This window comes from Arachis duranensis, chromosome 1, assembly GCF_000817695.3.
Source record: "Arachis duranensis cultivar V14167 chromosome 1, aradu.V14167.gnm2.J7QH, whole genome shotgun sequence".
Classification (NCBI taxonomy): Eukaryota; Viridiplantae; Streptophyta; class Magnoliopsida; order Fabales; family Fabaceae; genus Arachis; species Arachis duranensis.
In genome coordinates, this window is record NC_029772.3 from 78,072,137 (window position 1) to 78,096,469 (window position 24,333).

The 24,333-nt window shown below is 38.1% G+C and overlaps 1 non-coding gene across 1 annotated transcript; it reads left to right on the top strand.

Moving 5' to 3' along the window:
* Window positions 1-21,229: 21,229 nt before the first annotated feature.
* LOC127743128 (small nucleolar RNA R71) lies at window positions 21,230-21,336 on the top strand. Its single transcript, XR_008004436.1, has one exon. It is a non-coding gene; the product is annotated as a small nucleolar RNA R71 (small nucleolar RNA).
* The last annotated feature ends 2,997 nt before the right edge of the window (window positions 21,337-24,333 follow it).

Here is a 24,333-nt window from a genome sequence, read left to right on the forward strand (position 1 = left end):
AGCCGCAAAGAGCTCTAAGCTGGCCATCTGTCTCAAGTAAACCATATTCAAGTGGAAAAGTAAAGATTAAAGTCAAGGATTTTACCCATTTGGAGTCTGTATTGGGTGGTAATGGCCTTGGGATAGGTGTTTCCAATGGTTCTGCAAGCTTTACTCCCTTGTGGTCTTCAGTGAATCCCTCCACTTCTTTGCAAATTTCTCCCATTTCAACCATGTTTTGATCAAAGTCATTGATATCTTCCTCATCATTTGAGTCATAATTGGGAGGTTGAGAAAAGTCTACCTCTGCATTATCTTCGTATTCACTTGGGGGAGATTCTTCTATCTCAAGGACTTCACTTGCGGATGCAAGTTCATTACTAAGAGAACTTGACTTGTGATCATCATCATCAAGGAAACATGAATCCTGGGCTATTCCGTCCGATTCCTCATAAGATACCTACTTTGGAGGTTGTGCACGATCCTCCTTAGCATCAATTGTAACATCCTTGACAGAATTCTCCACAACTCTGGATTCTGGTGGCGGTTTGGCATCTCTTAAATCTTCAACCAACTCTTCTTTTTCTATAATGACAGCTTCCTCTACTTGTTCTGTACGGGGTTGTGCTCTATACTGTCCACTGGAGTTTCAGGTGTCTCTTTCGTGCTACGTTCTTCATTAAATTCTCCACATGAAGCCATGGGGATTTGTTGAGTGTCCGAACGTCTGGAAGATAATTGATTTATTGCTTGCTCCAGTTGATGAAGGGTTTCATGCAATTGGTCTACTGATTCTTCGAAGCGAACTTGTGATTTCTGGCTTGATGGATATGGACATGGTGCGTAGGGGAGTGGTGTTTCTTGAGAGTAATTGGATTGGCACTTGAGCGGATAAGGATCATATGGTAGCGAATGGTGAAAAGAAGCTTGTGAGTGTGGTGGTTCGAAGCTATGTTGAGAGGATGGTCTCTGGGTATAGGCTGGGGCTTGTTGGTAGCTACAAGGGGGTCCACCATATCTATCAGTTTGGTATGCATTGTAGAATGGTCTCTGTCTATGATATCTTGGAAGGTGTTGTTGCCTCAAGGGTTGATCATATCCTCTCGGCTCCATCCATCTTTGATTACTTAGACCGTGATGCATATTCCTGTTATAGCTTCAATTCCTTTCAATAAAATTAGAACCAAACTCAAAGCGAGAAGGGTGAGAATTCATAGTAACTATCAGAAATAAGAAGGGAAAACAAAAACAAATAAACAAGTAAAAGAATTTTTTTTTGAAAAATACTTACAATAACCAATAATAAGGCACACGTTTGCAATTCCCCGGCAACGGCGGCATTTTGACGAACGGAAGATTGATGGTTTAGAAGTTATAATAAATTCTCATTGCAAGTATAGTTTCTAAACCAAGCAATCAACCTTTCTTAAAAACGTTTGGTTGTCACAAGTAACAAACCCAATAAAATTATAAACCGAAGTATTCAAACCTCGGGTTGTCTTCTCAAGGAATTGCAGGGAAGTGTGTTTTATTATTGGTTATGGAAAACAATGTTTTGGGTTTTGAAAAAAAAGGTTTTGAGCAAGAGAAATGGGTTGCAGAAATTCATAAATTAATAACAAAGAAATCTCTTGGCAAGGTATGAAAACTGGAAGTCCTATCCTAGTTATCCTTATCAATGGTGATGAGAATTATACTTTTGCTCCCACTAAGTCAACCTCTAACTATGAAGGTCAGCTAAGTGGACAAATTAATTTAATACCTAAAGTCCTAGTCAACTCCTTAAAGAAAGACTAGAGTTATAGGAATCCAAATTAATCAGCAAGAACAATAATTATCAATCACGATGAGTTTGACAACTCAAGAGTCACCAATTAATCAACCAAAGCCAAATAGTAAATAATCTAAATTATAAATAGGGAAAAGCAATCATGAGTCTGAAATACCTCAAATTATATTTAATTAAGAAAATCATAACATGAATGGTCCAAAAACAAATAAAAGAGAAAACAAATAAGAAGAACATTGAACCTGTAATGAAGAAGATAAAAATATTCCTAAAACCTTTAAGAGGAATCCTAATCCTAATCCTAAGAGAGAGGAGAGAGCCTCTCTCTCTAAAAACTACATCTAAATTATGAAAAGTGAATTATGAATGAATGCATGTTGTTGAATTAATGGATTCTCCCATTTTATAGCCTCTAATCTGTGTTTTTTGGGCCGAGAACTGGGTCAGAAACAGCCCAAAAATCGCTGATTGTGAAATCTGGTTCGTATAGGTCGCGGCAAAGTGACGCAGAGGCGTCATCCACGTGTTTGCGTGGATTGAGATTTTGCAGATGCGATGTGGGCACGTCATCCACGCATTCGCATAGCCTAACTTCAGAGCAAGTATGGCAAATTATACATCGTTGCGAAGCCCCGGATGTTAGCTTTCCAACGCAACTGAAACGATCTCATTTGGATCTCTGTAGTTCAAGTTATGATCATTTGAGTGCGAAGAGGTCGGGCTGGACAGCTTAGCAGTTTCTTCAACTTCTTGTATTTCTTCCACTTTTGCATGCTTCCTTTCTATCCTATGAGCCATTCATGCCCTGTAATTCCTGAAATCACTTAGCACACATATCATGGCATCTAATGGTAATAAGAGAGGATTAATATTAGCAAACATAAGGCCAAAGAAGTATGTTTTCAATCATAGCACAAAATCCAGAAGGAAAACGTAAACTCATGCAATTAGTATGAATAAGTGTATGAAAGATTGATAAAATCCACTTAATTGAGCACAAGATAAACCATAAAATAGAGGTTTATCAATGATCTTGGTCTAACTTCTTTCTTTCTTTTAAATTTGCTAAATGCTTGTTTTTGTTTCATCCAAGAAGGATTTGTGATGGTAGCAATTATGTATCCTTGGACCATTGTGTGTGCATTGGGCTTGAGCATTTGCTTCTTGGACCAGTTTTAATTCATTTTGTTTTCTGTACACTAAACAAATATATTACACAAACAATTTGATATTAATCAAATTATATTTAGTTATCATCTTAATCATAGTTTAGTCCTCTAAACTCAACAATCTCCCCTTATGACAAACATTAATAAATGAATTGAAACAAAATAAGAGGAGTTTTTAGAAACTTCCCTTTGATGTTTCCTTTGTTATGAAGCTCCCGCACTCTTTTGATTCTCCAAGCTCCCCTAAATTTAGCTTTTCATAACTTAACACCAAGCTTTTCACAGAAATATTATCAAACATTCAACAATTATCAATCAGTTATATATCTTAGGAAACATGTTTGGTCAAATGCCTAAGTTTACAACGTTATAAACAATTTGAAAAAATCATCAGCCAACCTTGAAAGAATTATAAACGGCATACTTTCAAGCACATATTCAAAAATAGCATCATTAAACAACATCATTGATATAGAAAAAACTATAAACAGACAACAATCTTTGTCTTTTAATTCATTTTTTCTTTCTTCCCCTTTTGTTATCATGGAGGAATGAACTTGCACAAAAAATCATTCCAACAAACCTCCCAAAAGAGAAAAATATGCAAATCTGTTAGTAGCAGAGTTAATTATCTAAGTCTATTACAATCATCCTAATAAAAATCCAGAGTAAAAAAAGAAATAAATAGTGTTTCAGAAATATTGTTTTAGCAGTAACATTATGGAGCAGAAATTAGGCATCAGATCCCTCTTTCTCAGTTTCAACCATATCCTCATCTTGATCAGTCATTGTTTGGTCATCATCTAAGGAGTCTATATATTTAAGCAATACCTCAACTCGGCTTTGCAATTTTTGAAAGGAATTATCATTTTGAAGAGTCAATTGCCTAGATTGTTTACTAAAGTTAATCATCTATTTCGTGAGTTTGTCAAATTCTTGTAAAATATCCTTGACAATGCCATTCACAAGGTACTTATGAGATGAGGATGTCCCAGCTGTGGATGGAGGAGGAAGACTTTCTTCCTCATCTTCCTCAAGAACCGTGGCCTTGGTAGACTTTGTGCTTTTTCCTTTTGTTTGTTTTACTACACCACCACCCTTGAGATATGAAAATTTTTCTTCCATGGTTTCATTTCTATGAGTAATAAGGCGGTGAACCTGTGCACGAGAAAAACCTAGGGCTTTTGATGGACGGAAATCTGTATCACTAAAATTTTCCTTCGGCAAGTATATCAAATTGTTATCAAGTAAAAACTCATAGTAGAGTGAGGTCGAATCCAACAGGGATTGATTGGTTGAGCTACTTTAATTAGAGGAGTGTTCTAGTTGAACTAGATAGAATTGAGTGGAGATTGCAAGAATTTAAATGGCGGAAAATGTAAATGGCAAGAAATGTAAATAACAGAAAAAGTAAATCACGGAATGTAAATAACAGAAAGTAAATTGCAGTAAAGTAAATGGGAATGGGGTGATGAGCATCAAAGTAAACAATAGAATATAGAGAATGGGAAGATCATAAATGGAAAACTCATTGGGCTCAGGAGATGTTGCATTCTTTAGATCAAGTTCATTCTCATCTCTTCCTCAATCCATGCAACTCATTGATCTCTTGGCAATCTTAGGTGATTGAATCCTAATTCCTTGGCAATTCAATCTCTCTAAACTTGAACAATTTCCCAATTCCTTGATCTAATTACTCATTGGAAGAGATGAAGTACGATCACTAATTATACCACATATTTTTCTAGACCAAAGAATTGGGAGGATTATATGTCACTATATCCATCCAATCCCAAATCCAGTCCAACATGAGAAAGCGTTTCTAGCATGATTTTCTCATTCCTCTTCCAAGGTTCACAGGAAACCCAAGTATGAGCAATTTCTCTTCTGAGACAATTGCTCAATTGGATGAAGAGCGAAAGCTTTCAAGTAAATCAAAGAGAATGAAAAGAAGAAGAATAATAAGAACTATTATTGATCCATTGAATTACAACAGAGCTCCCTAACCCAATGAAGTGGGGTTTAGTTGTTCATAGCTCTGGGAATGGAAAATGGAAATGTGAATTTAATGCATAAAAATCTGTCTCTCAATGAATTTCCTTTGGCAAGTATATCGAATTGTCGTCAAGTAAAAACTCACAATAGAGTGAGGTTGAATCCCACAGGGATTGATTGGTTGATCAACTTTAATTAGAGGAGTATTCTAGTTGAACTAAGCAAAATTGAATCGAAAATTGCAGAAATTTAAATGGCAGGAAACGTAAATAGCAAGGAATGTAAATAACCGAAATTAAACTGCAGAATATAAAGAGCAGAAATTAAATTGCAAAAACTTAAATGGGAATGGAGATGATTGAGCATAAATGTAAACAGAAGAAATTAAAGAATGTGAAAGATCAGAAGTGGGGAAGCTCATTGGACTTAGGAGATATTGCATTCTCTGGATCAAGTTCATTCTCATCTCTTCCTCAATCAATGCATTCATTGATCTCTTGGCAATCTTAGGTGATTGGATCCCAATGTCTTGGCAATCCAATCTCTTTAAGCTTGGAAAATTGCCCAATTTCTTGATCTAATTGTTCATGGGAAGAGATGAAGTACGATCACTGATTATACCACATGTTTTTCTAGATCAAAGTATTGGTAGGATTACATGTCATTATATCCATCCAACCTCCAACCCTGTCCAACACGAGAAAGAATTTATAGCATGATTTCCTCATTCCTCTTTCAAGGTTCAGAGGAAATTCAAGTATGAACAATTTCTCTTCCGAGACAATTGTTCAATTGGATGAAGATCAAAACCTTTCAAGCAAATCAAGAGAAAAGAAAGAAGAAGAAGAATGAAAACTATAATTGATCCATTGAATTACAACAGAGCTCCCTAACCCAATGAAATGAGGTTTGGTTCATCATAGCTCAATTCAAATCAAAAGAGAGAAAGTGCAGGAAAAGTAAAGAAAGTACCAATGAAAATTATTACAGAGTTCTCAATTTGAGTCCCTGACTTCTAGCCTTCTAACTAACTTAAACTCTATGCTATTTATACACTTTCTTTATTCTGTCTTCAAGTCTTTGGATTGGACTTTTGACCTTTGTTGAAGAAAGTTAAAGTTGCTTTCAATGACGTTGAGAAGGGACGTTTGGCAGCTAACGTTTATACTCTGCATGGTGCTCAATTATACTGGAGTCAGCATCAACGTTGGTGATCAATGTTTATAGGAAAATGTTGAGTCAAACGCTGTGTAAACAAGGATTTGAGCATTGCCACTAATGTTTGACTCAACGTTGGTGCACCAACGTTCCTCAAAACAACATTTTGCACGTATGCGTCGCTCACGTGTTCGCAAGATTGGCAAAAATGCACGTTCACGCATACGCGTCATCGACGCGACGCGTCAATGCAAATTTTCCAACTCCAGATTTGAAATTTTTATCGCATGCGTTGGAGGTAACGTTGGTTCAACAACGTTGCATTTCACCTCTTTAGAACGTTGCCTAGCAACGTTGGTGAGCCAACTTTGGCCACCAACGTTGCTTGCCTCCTTCTTTTCATGGCTTTTTGTTGCTTGCTTGCTTCTTTACAAAGTTGATGGCAACGTTGGTGAGCCAACTTTGGCCACCAACGTTGCTTTCTCTGGTTCTTCCTTGCCATTCCTCAGCTTATTTCCACCTATCATCAATCAAACAAATGCATCAAAGTCTTGCTATAATCACAAGATTTTTGCATCATTCATATCATTAAGTAAATCTTGAATAAATCTCATGAAAATGCATCAATTTAACCATGTTTGAATGAATGAAGATATGAATGAAACTTTCATCCAAATACTTACTTATTGCTCAAGAAAGTGTATGAAACTTAATCAAAACAAATAAAAAAGGCTAGTGAAACTAGCCTAAGATGCCTTGGCATCACAATGATAAACCCTAATTTGGTGGTTTATCTTATGCTTAATTTAGGGAATTTTATCAACCTTTTCCCACATTTATTCACCAAAATAGCATAGTTTTGTAAATTCTCCTTTATTTGTGCTTAAGTGTAAAAACATGCTTTTTAGGCCTTTAATTTGGTAATTTCAATTCACCTTTGATTCCACTAGATGCCTTGATGTGTTTGTTAGTGAATTCAGGATTGAAAAGGGCTAAGAATGGATCAAAGGAGTGAAGAGAAAAGCATGCAAAGTGGAGAACTCATGAAAAATTATGGATTGGAGTGCATACATCGATGCGCACGCGCAACAGATGCGCACGCGTGGATATGAAGTCGCATGGCGACGCGTACGCATGACATGATGCGTACGCGTGGATGGTAAATTGCCGAGTGACGCGTACGCGTGACCCATGTGTACGCGTCGATGCTCGCACGTGACCTCATTAAAGTGAAAATACTGGGGGTGATTTCTGAGCTTCCCAGGCCCAATTTCAATGGATCCCATAGACTATTTCATGCATAATTGAAGATTGGACAAGGGGGAAACACTTAGGATAGTTATGATGAGCCTTTAGTTAGTTTTCTAGAGAGAGAAGTTCCCTTTTCTCTCTAGAATTAGGTTAGAATTAGGTAAAATTTTCTTAGATCTAGGTTTAATTCATGCTTTGATTTACTTTTCCTTCCTAGTTTCTTGTTCCTTTACCTTTGCTTTTCTAGTTTAGTATTTTACTCTTTGTATTTGTTTACTTTGTTGTTGATGCACTCTTGTCTCTTCTATTTTTCTCTAATGCAATTTATGTTTGATGTTCTTTTTGTTTAATTGCTTTTCTATTGTTATTCCTATACTCTTGGTATTGTTTGATTTATATTTGTTGCAATTTTATCTTGCTTCCCTTTTATCCCTTCCAAGTGTTTGATAAAATGCTTGGAAGGATGTAGAGTAGATTTTTGTGTTTTTGGCTTGGGATGGTAACTTAGGTGAACTTGAGTTGCTAATGTCCAAGTGATTGATGATTGGTATCCATTGACTCTAGCTTCCACTAAGTTAATTAGTGAGGTGGCTAGGACTTATAGGTTAGGATTAATAAAGCTCAGTTGACTCTCCTTCAATTGTCAGAGGATGACTTAATGGGATTGATCCTTGAAATTATCATGTTGTGGTTAGTAACAAGGATAAAGATCCTTAACCATCAACCCTTGCCAAGACCTTTTTATCACGTGAGTTTCATTTATTTTTCATGTCCCTTATTCAAAACCCCAAAATATACTTGTCCTATAACCAATAACAAGAACACTTCCCTGCAATTTCTTGAGAGACGACCCGAGGTTTAAATACTTCGTTATTTTTATTGGGGTTTGTACTTGTGACAAACAAACTTTTGATTGAGAAATTGTTTGTTGGTTTAGAACTATACTTGCAATGAGATTTCATTGAGAAATTCTTTACCGATAGACAATTTCTGTTCATCACACAACACCAAACTTAAATCTTGCATGTCCCCAAGCAAGCAGTAAAACATGAGAAGAATGAATGAAAACAGAGAGGAATATATGTCTTTATCAGAAAGCAATTAAACTTGATTCATGGGGTTTTATGCAGGATATATTTTCAGCTCAACTTTTATTAGTTTCCAAGTGTGAGATTTCCCTTTAAGTGCTAACTAAGGTGCTGCTATGACGCCTTGTTATTCATTGATCCTTGGTGTTTAATTTTTGTTTTTCTTTTGCTTAGAACTTATTCTTTATTTGCTGCTTAGTGTTCTGTGTTGAGGTAGCTCTTTAGAAAAGTTTTCAGTCAACACTCCCGACCCAGATGGCTCAAGGTGTTGGGTGATGAAGCACCCCTCAGACTTACTAACTCAAGCCTCTCCTCTACACCTACACACCATAGGCACTTGGCTCATAATTCAATCCTAGAGACATTGATGCCCAGCACCTCTTTGGGTCACTAAATGACTTGTAACTATGTTTCTCTTGATAATGGACTTTTGGTTGATAATCCCAGGTTAGTTAACCCAAGTTACCAAGTGTCAAAACACTCCTTAGAACCTAATCATCCAAGTAGATCCTAGTACAAAGAAACATCACAAGCATGTATCTTAAGGTTCAAGCTATTGGTGCCTAGCTTATTCTTTGTTTCTTTTCTTCTTTCTTGTTCTTTCTTTCTTTTAAGGATATTTATTCACTAAGGTTTTACAGACAGCAACTAGGTTCATGCTAAAAAGAGACATTCTACCCTTCATCTTTATTAGTGAGCTTGCTAAACAATCAAACATATACCACCACTTAGCCTTATTCTCTTTCCTACCAATCTTAGACATTTACTCTTTCTGTTTCAAAATATTTTCTTTTATTCAATCAAAAGTAAAGGGAACAAGACATGCATTTAAGCAGGATTGAAAATGAAGCAAGCACTTAGACTAGAATACTTGGATGGAAATTAAAGGAAGCAAATAACAGAAAGTCCTTTCATTCTTACAAATACCACCACTTTTCATTCTTTGGTTTGTTTTCCTTTGCTTGACTCCCCTTTCTTCTTTGGTTCTTGTTTCTTTTTTCTTCTTGCTTCCTCTTGTTGTTTTCCAGGCTCATATTCCTCTTCTCAAGGTCCGGCATCTTTCAATCTTTGCTTCATTCTTTCTTTATTTCTTTTAGCTCTTGCCCTTTGTGTTTCTCCCAGTTGAGTGACCTGATGATATGGTTGGATTTCTCGATTCAATATAAGTATGCTGGCAGTTAGATAGCTGAGCTTTGCTTAAGTGTCTATATCTTATTCAATCCTATCTAAATGCCTGTTCTCTCCGGCTGTATGATATATATTTTTCCAGTGATACAGGTTTTGGATGTATGTTTTCTGTTGAGCTTGTTGTTTGGACAATTTGTTGAAGGATTCTTGGAATTGAGCCGATTGTTCCCTTTGGAGATCCAAAAATCTTGATTGAAAGTCTCTTTGTTGATCAAACATCCTTAGTTCGAACTCCTCTTGTTTTTCTTGAGCCTCCATATATTGTTGAGATAAGCCATCAATAGCCTCTTGAATTTGGCTCATGTCCAAGGTGACAGGTGCTGGAGTTTGTTGTTTCTCTTGCTGCTCTTCTTCTTGATGCTTCTCTTCTTATGGTTCCTCCCTTATTTTCCGCCTTTAGGGTCTTCTTTGTTGTTGGGCATTTGTGACATGAGTTATTCACTCAATGGTGACTGGCCTACCCAGGTGCAACCAAATAGGATTCGCATCTTCTAGCGCCACCTTTGCCTTTTTGCATAGATGAAGGATAGTGCTAGGGTAGTGGAGCCATGATTCAGGGGAGCTCTTCTCAGAAAGCTTTTGGATGTCCTTGGCTATAATCTCATGAACTTTAATCTCTCCTCCCATCATGATGCAATGCAGCATAGTAGCTCTCTTGATGTTGACCTTTGAGGTGTTCACCGTAGCTAAGATGGATCTCTTCATAAGTTCATACCACCCTTTGGCTTGAGGGTTGAGGTCTCCTCTTTTTAGAAACCTTTGCATTCCATTGGAATCCCTTACCCAGTCGGCCCCAACTACACAAATATAACAAGCAATCTCATCACAGTCCGGGTTGCCACTCACTCTCTCATGGTAACTGACTTCATCAAAATGTGTTGCTCTTAGGCCCTAGAACCTTTATAATGGCTTTTGGACTAAAGTCAACCTCTACACCTCTTACATAATTTTTGTAAGTGGTGTCAATGCTTGTGTTCTCCCTCACTGTGTTGGCATAGAACTCCTTCACTGTGTTAGCATTTATTCTTGTGATTGGAGTAGTGAAGAACTCCTATTTTCTTTTTCTAATCTTCTCTCTGATCTCTTGGCACTCATCCTCAGGAAGTTGGAAAGGGATCTTTGGCAGTATTCCTTTGGGTATCATCCATTCAAATTGAATATCGTGAAATACTGATTTGAACTTCCATTTATCATAGAAAATTTCTTCTTCAATAGGCTCTTTCCATTTCCTTCTTTTGGAGCTTGATGAGGCTGCCATGGTTGCTCTTGAAGCTAGCCAATTAGAAAGTAGAGAAATGGTGAGGAAGGGTGGCTAGTGAAGTTTGTTCAAGGTGGAATGAGAGTGTGGCTTGAGGGTAGAGTAAGGTATGAAATCAAGTGGGACAAGAGTGGTTTGAAGCAAACAAAGAGCACGGTTATGACTTGCAATTTAAGGGAATACAAAAAAAATGAAGTTATAAATGCAAGAGGGTGCAACTTTGAAGTGTGAAACTCGGTTCAAGTGGGGTCATTTATAGCAAAAATTGATAAAGAATGAATGGTGAGGATGCTTTTAAAGTGGTGAAAATGGATGGTGTGCTTGTAGAATTGGATGAAGACAAGGATTGCTTCCTCATTGGGTATGTAGGTTCGGTCATCTATGTGATATATCCCCCCAACCAATGTGCAGAATTGTGCTTCCCAATGAGCAACTTCTAAGGCCATGTCACTTGCTTTTTGCTCTATGATAGCCGTACATTGCCTTACCATCAATCTTCTCTTCCTCATGCCCATTCACCATAACAAAACAAAATTGAATTAAAAGAAATGGCACTAAAGCAAATGAAAGCAATAACTCAATTTAAAAATTTGGAGATTTTGGCTAAATGTTCCTCATGTGTTAATAACCAACCATGACTCTTGTAAGCAAATATATAACCTTGGTGGACACCAAACTTGTTATCCATCAAATGGTTCATGTGAAATTCAATGAAATTCTTGTCACTTTTGATTTATTCATCATAAGGACCACCTTATTTTCTACTTTAAAAAAAACATAAACTCAAAATGATGCACAGTATGGTTTATCTTTGATGAAATTTTAGGCTTAAAACAAATTTGACTCTCATTAAGCTTGTAGCATATGCAGAACACCAAACTTAATGTTTGGCTATGTACTTCAAGAAAATGAATGAGTATATGTCCTAAAATGGCTATATGGTCATCATGTTTAGAAAAGCATCTTAGAATGCCTTTAGGCACACCAAACTTAGAAATCAAGCATATGCTTCAAGATGCTATGTGGTGCATAAAATTGTGATCACACTTTTCACAACACCGCATAACTAACCAGCAAGTGCACTGGGTCATCCAAGTAATACCTTACGTGAGTAAGGGTCGATCCCACGGAGATTGATGGCTTGAAGCAAGCAATGGTCATCTTGTAAATCTCAGTCAGGCGGATTCAAATAGTTATGAGGTATTGATAATTAAAATATAGATAAAATGGAAAATAACATAGAGATACTTATGTAATTCATTGGTGGGAATTTCAAATAAGCGTTTGGAGATGCTTTGTTGCTTCTGAACCTCTGCTTTTCTATTGTCTTCATCTAATCATGCATGCTCCCTTCTATGGCAAGCTGTATGATCCTCTCAGTGATAATGGTCTGGCTACGGTCTCTGTACGGCTAATCAACTATCGGATTTCTCGTCTCGGATGAAAAATACCAGGCATAGCTACTGTAGGGCTAATCATCTGTCGGTTCTCACTTGTGTCGGAATAAGATCCATTGATTCTTTTGCACATTGTCACTGCGACCAACATTCGCGAGTTTGAAGCTCCTCACAGTCATCCCTTCCCAGATCCTACTCGAAATACCACAGACAAGGTCTAGACGTTCCGGATCTCAGGAATGCTGTCTATTGATTCTAGCCTATACCACAAAGATCCTAATCACGGGGTCAAATGCTCTGTTGTCAGGAGAGATGATGCAAATCCGTGGATCAGAGATCCAAGAGAGTATACTCTGGCTGGCGTCCAATGACTACGTTGAACATCATATAGACCGCTTTGTGGTTGTCAGGCACGCGGATCTTGGCTAAGCGAGTACTGAAGATAGTGGATGATTGTCACGGGTCACCCCTTCAGTCTGACTTAACTGAATTAAGTACAAGAGTATATCTTGGAGAAGAGGTATGCGTGAATTGAAGGAAAAACAATAGTACTTACATTAATTCATGAGGAACAGCAGAGCTCCTCACCGTAATTTATGAGGTGTAGAAACTCCACCGTTGAAAATATATAAGAGAAAAAGGTCTAGGCATAGCCGAATGGCAAGCCTCCCCAAAGATGATCATAAAGCTCAAGGGTTTCAAAGAAGACCCCAATACAATAGTAAAAAGTACTGTTTATACTAAACTAGTAAGCTAGGTTTACAGAAAATGAGTAGATAGTGCAGAAATCCACTTTCGGGGCCCACTTGGTGTGTGCTTGGGCTGAGCTTTGAAGCTTTCACGTGCATAGGCCATCCTTGGAGTTAAATGCCAGCTTGGGTGCCAATTTGGGCGTTTAAGTCCAGCTTTGGTGCTAGTTCTGGCGTTTTACGCCAGAAAAGGGTCTGTGGTGGGCGTTTGGACGCCAGTTTGGGCCATCAAGTCTCAGACAAAGTATGAACTATTATATATTGCTAGAAAGCTCAAGATGTCTAATTTCCAACACATTTAAGAGCGCGCCAATTGGGCTTTTGTAGCTCCAGAAAATCCACTTTGAGTGCAGGGAGGTCAGAATCCAACAACATCTGCAGTTCTTTCTCAGCCTCTGAATCAGATTTTTGCTCAGGTCCCTCAATTTCAGCCAGAAAATACCTGAAATCATAGAAAAACACATAAACTCATAGTAAAGTCCAGAAATGTGAATTTTGCATAAAAACTAACAAAAATATACTAAAAAGTAACTAAAACATACTAGAAACTACCTAAAAACAATGCCAAAAAGCGTATAAATTATTCGCTCATCACAACACCAAACTTAAATTTTTGCTTGTCAAAATAGGATAAAAAAAAGAGAATATACAATAAATTCCAAAATATCAATGAAGCTTAGTTCCAAATAGATAAGTGGGACTAGTTGCTTTTTGCTTCTGAACAATTTTGGCATCTCACTTTGTCCTTTGAAATTCAGAATGATTGGCATCTATAGGAACTCAGAATTAAGATAGTGTTATTGATTCTCCTAGTTCAATATGTTGATTCTTGAACTTAGCTACTTATGAGTCTTGGCCATGACCCTAAGCATCTTGTTTTCCAGTATTACCACCGGATACATAAATGCCATAGAAACATAACTGGGTGAACCTTTTCAGATTGTGACTCTGCTTTGCTAGAGTCCCCAGTTAGAGGTGTCCAGAGTTCTTAAGCACACTCTTTTCGTTTTGGATCACGATTTTAGCCACTCAGTCTCAAGTTTTTCACTTGGACCTTCATGACACAAGCACATGGTTAGGGATAGCTTGAATTAGCCGCTCAGGCCAGGATTTTATTCCTTTGGGCCCTCTTATCCACTGATGCTCAAAGCATTGGATCCTCTTTACTGTTGCCTTTTAGTTTAAAGGGTTACTGGCTTTTTGCTCTTGCCTTTTGGTTTAAAGAGCTATTGGCTTTTTCTGCTTGCTTTTTCTTTCTCTTTCTCTTTTTTTTTCTTTATTTTTCTCCCCTTTTTTTCGCAAGATTTGTGTTATTCACTGCTTTTTCTTGCTTCAAGAATCAATTTTATGATTTTTTAGATTTCAATAACATTTCTCTTTTTTCATTATTTTTTCAAGAGCCAACAATTTTAACATTCATAAGCTTCACTATAAAAAATATGCACTGTTCAAGCATTTATTTAGAAAACAAAAAGTATTGCCACCACATCAAGATAATTAAACTAATTTCAAGATAGAATTCAATATTCATGTACTTCTTGTTCTTTTGCAAATAGAAACATTTTTCATTTAAGAAAGGTGAAGGATTCATGGAATACTCATAGCTTTAAGACATAGATACTAAACACTAATGATCATGTAATAAAGACACAAACATAGACAAAACATAAAGCATAAAAACTGAAAAATAGAAAAATAAGAACAAGAAAATTAAAGAATGGGTCCACGTTAGTGATGGTGGCTAGTTCTTCCTCTTGAAGTTCCTATGGAGTGCTTGAGCTCCTCAATGTCTCTTCTTTGCCTTTGTTGCTCTTCCCTCATGGCTCTTTGGTCCTCTCTAATTTCATGGAGGATAATGGAGTGCTCTTGGTGCTCCATCCTTAGTTGCTCCATGTTGGAACTCAAGTCCCCTAAAGAGGTGTTGAGTTGTTCCCAATAGTTGTGTGGAGAAAAATGCATCCCTTGAGGCATCTCAGGGATTTCTTGATGAGGGACTTCCTCATGCTCTTGTTGAGGTCCATGAGTGGGCTCTCTTGTTAGCTCCATCCTCTTTTTGGTGACGGGCCTGTCCTCTTCAATGAGGATGTCTTCCTCTATGACAATTCTGGCTAAATTGCATAGGTGACAGATGGGATGAAGAAAGGCTAACCATGCCAAAGTGGAGGGCTTGTCAGCCACCTTGTATAGTTCTAGAGGTATGATCTCATGAACTTCTACTTCCTCTCCAATCATGATGCTATGGATCATGATAGCCTGATCCACGGTTACTTCGGATCGGTTGCTAGTAGGAATGATAGAGCATTGGATGAACTCTAACCATCCTCTAGCCATGGGTTTGAGGTCAAGCCTTCTCAATTAAACCGGCTTGCCTTTGGAGTCTCTCTTCCATTGGGCTCCTTCTACACAGATGTCCATGAGGACTTGGTCCAACCTTTGATCAAAGTTGACCCTTCTTGTGAAAGGATGAAGATCTCCTTACATCATTGGCAAGTTGAATGCCAACCTCACATTTTTTGGACTGAAATCTAACTATTTCCCCCGAACCATTGTGAGGCAATTCTTTGGGTTCGGGTTCACACTTTGATCATGGTTCTTAGTGATCCATGCATTAGCATAGAACTCTTGAACCATTAAGATTCCGACTTGTTGGATGGGGTTGGTGAGAGCTTCCCAACCTCTTCTTCAAATCACTTGTCGGATCTCCGAATATTTGCTCTTTTTGAGCTTGAAGGGGACCTCGGGGATCACCTTCTTCTTGGCCACAACTTCATAAAAGTGGTCTTTATGGACCTTTGAGATGAATCTCTCCATCTCCCATGACTCGGAGGTAGAAGCAATTGCCTTCCCTTTCCTCTTTCTAGAGGTTTTTCTGGCCTTAGGTGCCATTAATGGTTATGAAAAAAAAAGCAATGCTTTTTCCACACCAAACTTAAAAGGTTTGCTCATCCTCGAGCAAAAGAAAAAAGACAGAAGTAGAAGAAGAAGAAATGGAGGAGATGGAGGTAGAGGAGTGGTTCGGCCAAGGGGGGTTTGGAGTGTTTGTGATGTGTGAAAATGAAGGAGTAAGGCGGGGTATATATAGGGTAAGAGGGAGAGGGAATCCGTGTGATAGGGGTTGGGTTTGGGAGGAAAATGGTTTGAATTTGAGTGGGTGGGGGTAGGTGGGTTGTATGATGGAAAATAGTGATGGATATGAGTGGTGAAGAGGTTATGGGAAAGAGGGTAGGATTTGATAGGTGAATGGTGTTTGGAGAAGGGTGTTATGGAAAGGTGTAAAGAAGAGTGAGAATGAGTTGGGGTAGGTAGGGATCTTGTGGGGTCCACAGATCCTGAGGTGTCAAGGATTCTCATCCCAGCACCTTTCTGGCATTTAAACGTCCTCTGTGTGGCATTTCTGGCGTTGAACACCTAGCTGCTGCCCATTTTTGGCGTTAAACACCAGTCTGGTTGCTAGTTCTGGTGTTTAATGCCCAGAATGCTGCCAGACTGGGTGTTAAACGCCCATTCTGCTACCCTTACTAGTGTTTAACGCCAGCCAGACACCAGACACCCTTTTTTGGCATTAAACGCCAGTCTGTGCGCTATTTCTGGCATTTAACGCCCAGAATGGTGCCAGACTGGGCATTAAACGCCCACTTTGATAGCCTTACTAGCGTTTGAACACCAGTAAGCTTGTCCTCCAGGGTGTGCTGTTTTTGATGCTGTTTTTGATTCCTGCTTTAATTCTGCAGCTATTTTTGTGACTTCACATGATCATCAACCTAAAAAAGACATAGACTAGCACTACAAAATATAATGAAAAAGTAATTAATATAGATAAATAAAATTGGGTTGCCTCCCAATAAGCGCTTCTTTAATGTCAATAGCTTGACAGGAAGCTCTTACAGAGCTTCACAGATGCTCAGAGCATGGTTGTGGCCTCCCAATACCAAACTTAGAAGTTGAGTGTGGGGGCTCTATCTGACTCTTTATTGAGAAAAGCTTTTCATGCTTCTTCTCCATGTTTACAGAAGAAGATCCTTGAGTCTTGAGCACAATGCAAGGTAGCCCTTATTCAATTGAAAGACTAACTCTCCTCTGTCCACATCAATCACAGCCCTTGCTGTGGCTAGGAAGGGTCTTCCAAGGATAATGGATTCATCCTCATCCTTCCCAGTGTCTAGAATTATGAAGTCAGCAGGGATGTAAATGCCTTCAACCTTCATTAAGACATCCTCTACAAATCTATAAGCCTGTTTCATTGATTTGTCTGCCATCTCTAGTGAGATTCTTGCAGCTTGTACCTCAAAAATTCCTAGTTTCTCCATTACAGAGAGTGGCATGAGGTTGATACCTGACCCCAGGTCACACAGAGCCTTTTCAAAGGTCATGGTGCCTATGGTGCAAGGTATTAAGAACTTTCTGGGATCTGGTTTCTTTTGAGGCAATGTCTGCTGAATCCATGTATTCGGTTCATTGATGAGCAATGGAGGTTCATCCTTACAAGTGTCATTACCAAATAACTTGGCATTCAGCTTCATGATTGCTCTCAGATACAGAGCAACTTGCTCTTCAAAAATGTCTTCACCCTCTTCAGAGGAAAAATATTCATCAGAGCTCATGAATGGCAATAGTAAGTTCAGTGGAATCTCTATGGTCTCTGCATGAGCCTCAAATTCATTTGGTTCCTCAATAGAGAACTCCTTATTGGTCAGTGGACGTCCCTTGAGGTCTTCCTCACTGGGAATCACTGCCTTTTTACTCTCTACAGGTTCGGCCACTTTGGATGTGGTTATGGCCTTGCACTCTCTTTTGGGGTTCTCTTCTATATTGCTTGGGAGAGTACTATGAGGAGTTTCAGTATCTCTTTTACTCAGCTGACCCATTTGTCCCTCCAAATTTCTGATGGAGGTCCTTGTTTCAGTCATGAAACTGAGAGTGGCCTTAGATAGATTAGAGACTATGTTTGCTAGGCCAGAGAGGCTCTACTCAGAATTCTCTGTCTGTTGCTGAGAAGATGATGGAAAAGGTTTGCTATTGCTAAACTTATTTCTCCCACCATTATTGTTATTAAAGCCTTGTTGAGGCTTCTGTTGATCCTTTCCTGAGAAATTTGGATGATTCCTCCATGAAGGATTATAAGTGTTTCCATAGGATTCCCCCATGTAATTCACCTCTTCCATTGCAGGATTTTCATAGTCATAAGCTTCTCCTTCAGAGGAGGCTTCTTTCGCACTGCCAGATGCAGCTTGCAATCCAGTCAGATTCTGAGAAATCATATTGACTTACTGAGTCAATATTTTGTTCTGAGCTAATATGGCATTTTGAGTATCAATCTCAAGAACTCTTTTCTTCTGAGTCATCCCATTATTCACATAATTTCTTTCAGAAGTGTACATGAACTAGTTATTTGCAACCATCTCAATGAGTTCCTGGGCTTCTGCAGGGGTTTTCAGATGAAGAGATCCACCAACAGAATGGTCTAATGATATCTTGGACAATTTAGACAGACCATCATAGAATATACATATGATGCTCCATTCTGGAAGCATATCAGAAGGACACCTTTTGGTTAATTGCTTGTATCTTTCCCAAGCTTTATAGAGGGATTCACCTTTCTTCTGTTTGAAGGTTTGGACTTTCACTCTATGCTTGCTTATCTTTTGAGGTGGAAAGAATTTGGTCAAGAAAGCATTGACCAACTTGTCCCAAGAGTTTAGGCTTTCTCTAGGTTGTGAGTCTAACTATGTTCTAGCTCTATCTCTTACAGCAAAAGGGAAAAGCATAAGTCTTTAGACCTCAGGATCAACCCCATTGGTCTTAACAGTATCACAGATTTGCAAGAATTCAGCTAAGAACTGATGAAGATCTTCCGATGGAAGTCTATGAAACTTGCAATTCTACTGCATTAGAGAAACTAATTGAGGCTTAAGCTCAAAGTTGTTTGCTCCAATGGCAGGAATTGAGATGTTTCTTCTATAGAAGTTGGAAGTTGGTGCAGTATAGTCACCAAGCATCTTCCTTGCATCTCTAGCATTGTTGTTGGGTTTGGCTGCCATGTCTGTTTCTATTTTGAAATTCTCTGTAAGGTCCTCTCCAGAGTGTTGTGCTTTAGATTCTCTTAGCTTCTTCTTCAGAGTCTTTTTAGGTTTAGGATCAGCTTCAATAAGAATGTTTTTATCCCTATTTTTGCTCATATGAAAAAGAAGAGAACAAAAGGGAGTAGTGGAATCCTCTATGTCACAGTATAGAGATTCCTTGATGTGTCAGAAGAAAAGGAGAATAGAGGAATGAGGTAGAGAGAGAATAAGAAGAATTGGAACACAGAAGTTGGTTCTATGAGGTTGAAGTTGTGAGGTCTATTATCTTGGTTCTAGTTTTGTTGGTTTCCCTACCAAAAGTTTGGGTGGTTCTTCCAACCAGGATCATAGGTTCTTGAGTGTGGATCATAAGGTTTTCTTGAGGAGTTTCCAACATAATTGGCTTACACCCAATCATCTCATTCCTCTACATTCAACTCTTCTTGAGCTGGTGGTTAAGTATTGATTGCTGCAACTTGGTTCCTCTCCATCTGCTTGGTGAGGTCTGCCAATTGCTTGGTAATCAACTTGTTTTGAGCTAGTATTGCATCCATGTGATTCAATTTCATCACCCTTCTATTGGTGCTTGATAAACCACTATTTTATGGTTTATCTTATGCTCAATTGAGTGGTTTTTATCAACTCTTTACTCACTTATTCATACAATTCGCATGTTTTACATTTTCCTTCCTGATTTTGTGCTATGATTGAAAACATGCTTCTTTGATCTTATATTTGCTTATTATTAATCCTCTCTTATTACCATTAGATGCCTTGATATGTGTGTTAAGTGTTTTCAGATATTATAGGGCAGGAATGGCTTGGATGATGGAAAGGAAGCATGCAAAAGTGGAAGGAATACAAGAAGTTGGAGAAACTGCAAAGCTGTCCAGCCTGACCTCTTCACACTCAAACAGTTATAACTTTTGCTATAGAGGTCCAAATGACGCGCTTCCAGTTGCGTTGGAAAGCTAACGTCCGGGGCTTCGATTTGATATATAATATGCCATAATTGCCCTGACGCTAGGCGATGCGACCGCGTGCTCCATGCGGCCGCGTCGCAGTGACGAAAAACTAGCGTGGCAGATTTCTTCTCCAGCGATTTCTGGGCTGTTTTCGACCCAATTTTCGGCCCAGAAAACTCAGATTAGAGGCTATAAAGTAGAGGAATTGAATCCATTCAGATCATGCTTTCATAACTCATAATTTTAGGTTTTAGATGTAGTTTTTAGTGAGAGTGGTTCTCTCCTCTCTCTTAGGATTAGGATTTAGGACTTCTCTTAGTTTTAGGAGTGACTCTCAATCCCAGGTTCAATGTTCTTTGTATTTATTTATTTTCAATGTTCCATGTTTGGATTGATTTTCTTAATTAATGTTATTTGAGGTATTTCAGTTTATGATTGTTTTATTTATGAATGCTTTTTATTTAATTTAGATAGTTTCCCTTTTGGCTTTGGTTAAATAATTGGTGACTCTAGAGTTATCAAACTCATTGTTGATTGAAAATTGAAATTCTTCAAGAATTGATTCGAGATCCAATAACTCTAACTTTTCCAAAGGAAAGACTGGGACTTGAGGATTCGAATTAATTCATCCACTTAACTTACCTTCATAGTTAGAGGTTAACAAGGTGGGAGAAAAATCCAATTCTCATCATAATTGATAAGGATAACTAGGATAGGACTTCCAGTTCTTCATACCTTGCCAAGAGTCTATTTTACAGTTATTTATTTTCATTGCTTTGAAAATATACTTGTGCTCATTGTCCAAATTCCAAAAATAATAAGAACATACCTCCCTGCAATTCCTTGAGAAGACGACCCGAGGTTTAAATACTCGGTTATTAATTTATTTAGGGGTTTGTTACTTGTGACAACTAAAACTTTTGTACGAAGGGATTTCTGTTAGTTTAGAAGCTATATCTACAACGCGAATATTTTTATAAAATTCTTTACTAGAAAAAATCCTAACGTCAGTGCTTCTATCAAAGGCATAGAAGTATTCATTGTTGGCTACAGTTTCTATGACATCTATAGCCTCTTCAATTGTCTTCTTCTTGTTGAGAGAGCCTTTTAAAGATTGATCTAAGGCTTTCTTTGATTCTTGTGACAGACCTTCATAGAAAATATGCAGTTGTATCCATTCATTGAACATATCTGGAGGGCACTTTCTTGTCAATTCCTTGTATCTCTCCCAAGCTTCATAGAGAGTTTCACCATCTTGATGTTTGAATGTTTGTACCTCAGCCCTCAACCTGTTAACTCTTTGGTGAGGGTAAATTCTTGCTAGGAATTTATTCACCATATCTTCCCATGTTGTCAAACTCTCCCTAGGAAAGGACTCTAGCCACTTTGATGCTTTATCCCTGAGAAAAAAAGGAATACAGAAGCAATTTATAAGTATCAGGATGAACACCATTAGACTTCACAGTATCACATATTCTCAAGAATGTGGTCAGATGTTGGTTGGGATCTTCCTGGGCACTTCCTCCAAATGAGCAATTATTTTGAATAAGGGTGATGAGCTGTGTTTTTAGCTCAAAGTTATTGGCATGAATGGTTGACTTTAGGATGTTGCTCCCACAGTTCCTAGGATTGGGATTAATATAGGAGCCTAATACCCTTCTCTCCTGCCCAGCATGATTGCCAGCACCCTCTCCAACATGATTGTGAACTCTTTCCTCCATAGCAATGTCTAGATCTTCTTTCAACTTTTCTTCACCAGCTATGCCTTTACCTCTTGCTTTTGTCCTTAGCCTAAGGAAGGTCCTCTCAAGTTCACTATCAAAAGAAGTTGAGGCTCCTCCTCTTCTACCTATCACACACTCAGCAAATGACAAGCAGACAATAAATGGAGAAGTCACGTCTAGTTAAGAGTGGTTAGTGCAATTGATCAAATAGTTAGTGAATTAGTGTACTAGAAAGTAAATAAACAAGGAAAAACAGCTTAAATTGCAGAGAATAGCAATAAACAAACTGAAACAAAAACTAATTAACAAAAGAAAAGAAAAGTGTCCAATCTAGTTATCCTCCAATTTAATCATTGTCAATGCATAATCAATCCCCGGCAACGGTGCCATAAACTTGATGCATGAAAATCTGTCTCTCAACAAATTTTCCTCGGCAAGTATACCGAATTGTCGTCTAGTAAAAACTCACAATAGAGTGAGGTTGAATCCTACAAGGACTAATTGGTTGAGCAACTTTAATTAGAGGAGTGTTGTTGTTGAACTAAGCCAAATTAAATTGAGAATTGCAGAAATTCAAATGGCGAAAAACGTAAATAGCAAGGAATGTAAATAACTAAAATTAAACTGCAGAATGTAAAGAGCAGAAATTAAATTGCAAAAACTTAAATGGGAATGGGGATGATTAAGCATAAATGTAAACAGCAGAAATTAAAGAATGGGAAAGATTAGAAGTGGGGAAGCTCATTGGGCTTAGGAGATATTACATTCTCTGGATTAAGTTCATTCTCATCTCTTTCTCAATCAATACATTCATTGATCTCTTGGCAATCATAGGTGATTGGATCCCAATGTCTTGGCAATCCAAACTCTTTAAGCTTGAACAATTGCCCAATTTCTTGATCTAATTGCTCATGGGAAGAGATGAAGTACGATCACTGATTATACCACATATTTTTCTAGATCAAAGCATTGGTAGGATTATATGTCACTATATCCATCCAACCCCAAACCCAATCCAACACGAGAAAGCATTTCTAGCATGATTTCCTCATTCCTCTTTCAAGGTTAAGAGAAAATCCAAGTATGAACAATTTCTCTTCCGAGACAATTGTTCAATTGGATGAAGATCGAAACCTTTCAAGCAAATCAAGAGAAAAAAAGAAGAAGAAGAATGTAAACTATAATTGATCCATTGAATTACAATAGAGCTCCCTAACCCAATGAAATGGGGTTTAGTTCATCATAGCTCAATTCAAATCAAAAGAGAGAAAGCGTAGGAAAAGTAAAGAAAGTACAAAAGAAAATGATTACAGAGTTCCCAATTTGGGTCCCTGACTTCCATCCTTCTAACTAACTTAAACTCTATGCTATTTATACACTTTCTTTATTCAGTTTTCAAGTCTTGGAATTGGCCTTTCGGCCTTTGTTGAAGCAAGTTAAAGTGGCTCTCAATGACGTTGAGGAGGGATGTTTGGCAACTAACGTTTATACTCTGCATGGTGCTCAATTATAGTGGAGTCAGCATCAACATTGGTGATCAATGTTTACAGGAAAACGTTAAGTCAAACTTTGTGTAGAAAAGGATTTGAGTGTTGCCACTAACGTTTGACTCAACGTTGGTGCACCAACATTCATCCACCCACACGTACGCATCGCCCACACGTACGCGTCAAAACAGCTTTTTGCGCGTATGCATGATGAGCGGATAATTTGTACGCTTTTTGGCATTGTTTTTAGTATGTTTTTAGTATGATCTAGTTAGTTTTTAGTATATTTTTATTAGTTTTTAGTTAAAATTCACTTTTCTGGACTTTACTATGAGTTTGTGTGTTTTTTTGTGATTTCAGGTATTTTCTCCCTGCACTCGAAGTGGATTTTCTGGAGCTACAGAAGCCCAATTGGCGCGCTCTCAACGGCGTTGGAAAGTAGACATCCTGGGCTTTCCAGAAATATATGATAGTCCATACTTTGCCCAAGATTTGATGGCCCAAACTGGCGTTCAAAGTCACCATCAGAATTTCCAGCGTTAAACGCCAGAACTGGCACAAGGATGGGAGTTAAACGCCCAAACTAGCACAAAAGCTGGCGTTTAACTCCAAGAAAAGTCTCTACATGATAATGCTTCAATGCTCAGCCCAAGCACACACCAAGTGGGCCCGGAAGTGGATTTTTATGTCATTTACTCATCTCTGTAAACCCTAGGCTACTAGCTCTCTATAAGTAGGACATTTTACTATTGTATTTTCATCTTTGGACACCTAGTTCTTAGATCATGATAGAGAGCTTTCAATCTCATCATCTTTTGATCATGTTTTTATGATTGAACCCTCTTTGGGAGGCTGGCCATTCGGCCATGCCTAGACCTTGTTCTTATGTATTTTCAACGGTGGAGTTTCTACACACCATAGATTAAGGTGTGGAGCTCTGCTGTACCTCGAGTATTAATGCAATTACTATTGTTCTTCCATTCAATTCCGCTTGTTCTTGTTCTAAGATATCACTTGTTCTTCAACTTGATGAATGTGATGATCCGTGACACTCATCATCATTCTCACCTATGAACG